Source organism: Corapipo altera, unplaced genomic scaffold (assembly GCF_003945725.1).
Source record: "Corapipo altera isolate COAL_440 unplaced genomic scaffold, ASM394572v1 126, whole genome shotgun sequence".
Classification (NCBI taxonomy): Eukaryota; Metazoa; Chordata; class Aves; order Passeriformes; family Pipridae; genus Corapipo; species Corapipo altera.
The window spans coordinates 957,907-964,564 of record NW_020884937.1 but is presented as its reverse complement, the minus strand read 5'-3'; the positions used below and the strand labels follow the sequence as shown (position 1 = coordinate 964,564).

General features: G+C 48.2%; 1 long non-coding RNA gene across 1 annotated transcript; it reads right to left on the bottom strand.

The window, feature by feature from the left end:
- Positions 1–1,333: 1,333 nt before the first annotated feature.
- On the bottom strand, positions 1,334–3,875 carry LOC113955305. The gene is made up of 3 exons (XR_003530487.1): positions 3,730–3,875; positions 2,898–2,982; positions 1,334–2,411 (listed from the first exon to the last, which is right to left on the bottom strand). It is a non-coding gene; the product is annotated as an uncharacterized LOC113955305 (long non-coding RNA).
- Between the last annotated feature and the right edge of the window lie 2,783 nt (positions 3,876–6,658).

Here is a 6,658-nt window from a genome sequence, read left to right as displayed (position 1 = left end):
AGAATTCCCACCTCTCACCTCTTACCAACAGCAAAAAGCTGTGGAATCATAGGATCATTTGGGTTGGAAGGGACCTTTAAAGGTCACCTAATCCAACCGCCCTGCCATGGGCAGGGACATCTTCAACGAGATAAGGTTGCTCAGAGCCACACCCTGCCTGTCCTTGAATGTTTCCAGGGATGGGGCATCCACCACCTTTCCATAGAACAGATACAGTCTAAGGCTGCAGATAAACAAGCAATTGCACTTCTTGAAGTTGCTGTTGCCTCCTAAATTGTTGTTTCTGGCTCTGTGGTGTTGCTTTTGGAGTCTGAAAGTCAGGAGTAGGCCCTGATCAGGTTTAGGACAAACTATTTAGGCTAAAGAATTTAACTAGTTGTCTGCAGTCACCTGGTCTCGACTGAGTGGGAGCTTTGTTACAAATGTCTCTGCCGGCTGAATTCTAGTGGCAGCTCCTCTCCAGCTCTAAGATGTTGATGAGCACCTTGGGGCAGCAGGAGACTTTAAACTTGATCAGATGAAGCAGGAGATGCAACGAGCACATGAATGGGAGACTTTGCCAACCTTTGAAAAGGCTGGAACACGATTTGGTTGCTTGCTAAGAAGAGAGCAGGCTGTCTTGCAAAGGTGAAGCATTTGCAATTGGGAAGGACTGGATATCTCACTTGTAGGTCACCAGGTGATGAGCTCTCAGAGCCTTCTACCTGTGGGTCACCAGCTGAATTCAGCCCAGCACCAAAATTATGGCCAGGAATTTTAATTATATGTTTGCTTCACATTGGGTTGAACGCTTTTCAGGCATTATTTCTCATGTGTCGGTCTGATATCTGGCACAATCAGGTCTTATCTTAGTTGACTTCCTTAATCAAAGTTTCTGGATTAGTAGTCTACCGGAATTTGGGGTTGAACAAAATTGTTAACGTTAGTAAAAAATGCATTCACTTTTTTTGCAGCAGTACTTTAACCCAAGCTAAGGATCCACATTTTCTATCATATGCACAGTAAAAAGTCAAGGAGAATAAAATCCCCACGTTTACCCATAATTTGCAATGCTATTTTTTTCCCCAAAAGCCTTTATCACAGAGCAAGAAGGAAAAGAATTTCTGTTACAGTATTTGAAAGCAGGTTTCATGAATGTTTCTCAGTCTGACAGTAATACTGGCTCCTCCCAAACAACTCAGCCTGAAACAGACAACTCATAATGTTAAAGTTCAGGACAGTTACAGTTGACTGGAAAAGGGACTCAGAATGGAAATTGTTGTGCAACTGCTACGTTATGACTTGCTGCCAGATCTGAAGACAATATTAAAAGTAGCCACTTTCTTCTGATTGATCTCGTACTCTCTTGTCCTTCTGCAGAATGACAATGGTAACCTCTAAACGATAGCACTGCTTGGAGTTTTCTCATTTCTTTTTGCACAGAAATAAGCACGCTGTATTCAAAGGCACAAAATTCTTGGAATTCACAGCACTTGGTGAAACCGAAGGTGATCAAACAAGCACCGGCTTAATAAATTATGATATGCACATATATTCCAAGAGGGAATACTCTGTGTTTTACTTTGGTGAAAGCAGAGTCCCGGCACACTTAATGCTCTGCTGTTTTCTCATCCAAATCTCTTCTGCCATATCAAATAGGTCACTGTGTGGAAATCACAGCCATGTTTTAAGTAGATTGTGTTAACTTTATGAATGCGTCATAAAATGGGAACTCCATAACTCCGTATTGACACTGTTTTACTGTTGCAATTTACCATCCTAATTGCACTATTTAGGAAACAATGACTGAACTGCAATGAGATAATTAAGGAATAATCTCCATTACTTCAAAGTATACAAAGCAGTAAACAGCTGCCAAAAGTGATTAATAGCTGAGGTGAAGTTAAGACATCTAATCAATCTAATAAACCATTTATTGCAAGAATATAGAGGCTTACACTAAATGTGAGACATTTATCTTATTGATACAAACTGCAGTATTTGCCTTTCTTTAGGATGTAATATCACGAGACCTTGATTATTCTTCCATTAAAGTCAAGGATAAAACTCCCATTGTGATCCCAGGGTCAAGCCTTCACTGAGCTGATACCAATGAAAATAAATGCTTCCTTTTAATGTAGAACAGTTCTGCTAAAACATTTTTTTCCCCCTGTTATAAAACATCCTGTGGCATTGAAAGGGGGATATGTTTTACTGGCAAGGACAAATGTCAGGAGTCATGATGAAAACCTGGATCTTCTTCTAGCTGGTACTGTAATTCCCTGCAAAGTATTGTTTTGTCTGTGCCTCCACCTCGGATCTGTGACAGGGAGATGAAACCATTCCTTGTTCCACAGGATTATTCGGGATTTAGTTCATGTAGCATACAAAGAAACACAGATAGAAGATACTGTACACACTTCACGGTGTTCCTAAAGTAAAAAAAAAAGGATACATGGATTGTAACAGCTATCTCATAACTGGCACAGGAATGGGAGTAGTGGGGGTGGAGAGGCTGAACTCATGCTCAGGGGAAGGGACCTGTTTCCAATGTTACAGCAGTGCTGCCAGTACAGCTGAGCTTCCTCAATTTCCGTTTGGCTTCCCAACGCCCTGCAAGAGCATGGACTTTCTACAGCTCCAAGTGTGTCATCAGTATCTTGCTTTTCTGCTCTCCACTTCAGTCTGGAGGGGTGAGGGAGCTGCATTGCAGCAGCAAAGGGACAAGCAAAGGCAGAGACAGCCCCTTCTGGCACATTCTCCCACCCTACTTCCCCCCCCCAAACAGCAGTTCCCTCTCTAATCTGAAGTAAGCACCCAATTCCTTCATCAGCTGAACACACACAGTGAGCTGTTTGACTGGAATTTTATAAGATGAGTTGCAGAAACAATCTTACCAACATTAAAATCATACATACCACATTGGCTCAAGGTGAACATCGCATTTGTCAAGCCTTGCAAAACGTGCTTTTCATCAGACAAGACGTTTCTATCTCCTCATCCCTGCATAGAAAAGAGGCACTGGAGCACATGTTCTCCCACCACATGTTATAATTGCTCTTCCCCTGAGAAGAACTGGAAGATGTTCTTAGTGCTGGATGACTTTTGAACTTGCTCTGAAGCAATTCCTTTGTCTCAGTGCTAGCAGGAAGCTCCTTTGGTTTTCCCCAAATATAAATATTGATACAGAAACTCATACCAAATAATAACAGAGGTATGAATTTATTGTTTCAGCAAAAGCTCCCATGCAAATTAACCCTCGGATAATTAAAGATGCTTGCAGTGCCTGGGCGGGTAAAAGATCAAGCACTCGCTGGATTACAACATAAGCAGTGCTGTGATAAAGCTGCATAATAACTCAGGAGCAGGAGCTCCCAGCCTTCACAGGTAGCAGGGCTAATTCCATCAGCCAACATGTACCAACTCCTGTTCATCTGTGCCCGATCCAACCTGCAAGGGACGGTTTGGAGCAGCAAGAGTCTTGTCTGGAGGAGCCAAAGCCAAACAGCAGGTTGAAACTTGTACAGCTGGATGCAATGCAAGCAGTGGCATCGCACTCATTCCCTGTGCAAGTGTTTGTCATAGGAGTAGAACGGGCAAACCTAAAATACAAGTCCCAGAAACCTGCAATACTGGTATCTCTGCCTGTACTGATGTTTAGGGAGTGTTAGTTTTGGAGAGAGAAAGCGCAGGTAGATTTTGAATCACTTTTTCTGCACTGAAAAAAACCACAGCAATTCAAAGACTCACAGCAAAATGTTTAAGTGTGTTAACTGTGGGAATGTAAGAAAGCCCCAGAGATTTAAGTCATTTTCCCCAGGAACTGGCTGTGGCACTGCTGCTGAGTAGAAATTCCTCAAGGCTGGGCCTGTAGTCTTCCTTCACGGTAAAGCACTGCAACAAGAACAGCTGCTTAAATTGCTGGGATTAAACAAAGTGGTCATTTCTGCAACCCCGTTTGGCAGCTGAAATGAATCACAGAATCCCAGAATGGCCTGGGTTGGAAGGGACCTTAAAGACCAACTAGTTCCAACTTCCCTGCTATGGGCAGGGACACCTTCCACTAGACAAGGTTCCTCCAAGCCCCATCCAACCTGGCCTTAAACACTTCCAGGGATGGGGAGTCAATGCCATGGGTTTGCTACTGTTAAGTAAAACTGTTCTGACATACATTTATGAGGGTTTTTTTAAATGCACATGGGCAGTACCTTTCCCTTTTTTAGGGCAAAAAGAAGACAGTCGTAACCAACATTACTAAAATTCGTGTTGCCTGGGTCTATGCCAGCAACGGAAAGATTTTCCCCATTTAGGTAATTAAATTTAAAATTCCATTTGTCCTTTTCGTAGCAAGGTTGCAATAGAGGTTTGTATATGCATTAGAATTCATTTTTTCTGGAAGCGAAAGGAGGTTGCAATTCCTTATCTATGTTAAATACGCCACCATGTTTTCTCAAAGGTTTTTGCTTGGTTTTACAGTGTGACAGGTCCAAAAAAAAGCCATTATTTGGGGTGGGCTCTGGGTTATGGCAGGTACTGAGGAGGGTGGGAGCAGGGCGGGCACACCACAGTTTATCTCCTCATGGACCAGCAAACAGCAGCGCTGGGAATTCCTGGAGAGCCAGACATGCCTTTTAGGAAAAAGACAGAGAGTACTTGCTCTGGGAGAAGCAGCCAAGCCTGTACCTTCTCAGTACCAGAGAGACATGGAATTCCTGGAACGAGTTCAGTGGAGGCTACAAAATTAAGGGACTGGAGCATCTCTTGTACAAGGAAAGGCTGAGGAAGCTGGACCTGTTCAGCCTTGAGAAGAGATGGCTGAGAGGAGACATCATCAATATCTATCAGCACCTGCAAGGAATGTGTCAGAGAATGGACACATGGCCCTGCTTGGTGGTGCCCAGCAGTAGGACAAGAGGCAATACGCAGACACTGATGCCCAGGAAATTCCACCAGAACATGAGGAAGAACTTCTTTACTGTGCTGTGACCACACACTGGAACAGACTGTCCAGAGAGGTTGTGGAGTCTCCCTTACCGGAGACATTCCAGAACCATCTGGACACAATCCTGTGTCGTGTACTCTGGGATGACGCTGCTTGAGGAGTGAGGTTGGACCAAGTGACCCTCTGTGTCCCTTCCAACCTGACCCATTCTGTGATTTGAGCTACACGCTCCCCTCTGAAAAACACACCTCATGGCCACTGTAAAAAAACACCTCACTCCCCACATCTCCTAAGCAAACGATTTGATTTATGCTTGGTCCTGAAGGGTACAGTATAAATGTGTTAACATTTATTAACATGAAATAAACATGAACATTTGCTAATATTTATTAACAAAAATATTAACATTTGGGTCCAGAGAAGGGCAACGGAGCTGGGGAAGGGTCTGGAGCACCAGGAGTGCTGAGGGAGCTGGGGGGGCTCAGCCTGGAGAAGAGGAGGCTCAGGGGAGACCTTGTTGCTCTCTACAACTCCCTGAGAGGAGGTTGTAGCCAGGTGGGGGTCGGTCTCTTCTCCCGGGTAAAAAGTGACAGGATGAGAGGAACTGGGCTCAGAGGAGGTTTAGGTTGGACTTTTGGAAGAATTTCTTCCCCGAAAGGGTGACTGGACATCGGAACGGGCTGCCCAGCGAGGCGGTGGAGTCCCACCCCTGAAGGGTGTTTAAGTAAAGCCTGGACGTGGCACTGAGTCCCAGGTCGGACCCCATGGTCCCGCAGCTCTTCCCCAACCAAACCAACTCCGCGATTCCCCGATTTATCTTTTCCCGCGCACCCTCGGGCGGGAAATGGCGGCCGGGCCGAGCCCGGCCCACCCCGCGCCCTCACGGCCCCAAGCACCGCCCGCCCCCCGGGCACTCCCCTCCCCTTTGTAGGGCCGTGTCCCCTCCCCCGGGCCCGCCCCGTTGTTTACCGCGCTCCGCGGGCGCTGCCGCTCCCGCCCCTCGCTCGGGACCCGGCGCGGGGCGGGCCGGGCGCGCTCACGGGGCTCCGGGCGCGGCGGCGGCGGCGGAGAAGGAGGAGGAGGAGGCGGCGGCGGCGGCGGGTTGTGGCGCAGCGCGGGAGCGGCTCGGCCCCTTTCCCCTCCCTTCCTCCCCTCGCGCCGCGCTTCCCTCCTCGCCCGCCACCGGGAGAACGGGGGGAGGAGGAAGAGGAGGAAGAGGAGGAGGAGGAGGAGGAGGAGGAGGGGGCGGCCCGGCGAGCGGCGGGAGGAAGGGGGGCGCGGGGATGAGATAAGCGCGGGGGCGGGCGGCCGGGGGGGGGTGATGTAGGGGCGGCTCAGGTGGATGCGGGGGGCGGCGTGAGGCCGCGGGGGGAGGCGCGGAGCGGAGCGCAGGGACGGGGGCTCTTCCCCCGCCTCGGGAGGCGGCGGCGGAGGGGGCTCGGAGGGGAGGGGGGGTGGGGTGGGGAAGCGCTCGGAGGGGCTTCCCGGAAGGGTGAATTGGGATTAATCCCGGTATTGGGTTTTTTTTTTTATTATTATTATTATTATTATTTTTCTTTTTTAAGGGGGGGGGTTGCGCTGCTTCCCCCCCCTCGCCGCCGCGGAGAATTGGCGCCGGGAGGAGGAGGCGGCGGTGGCAGCGCGGTGCTCCCCCCTTCACCCCCACCCCCTTGGCTTCGCTCCTGGAGGAGTTAGTTGGGGGGTTGTTTTTTTTTTTTTTTTCCCCTGCCTTTTTTT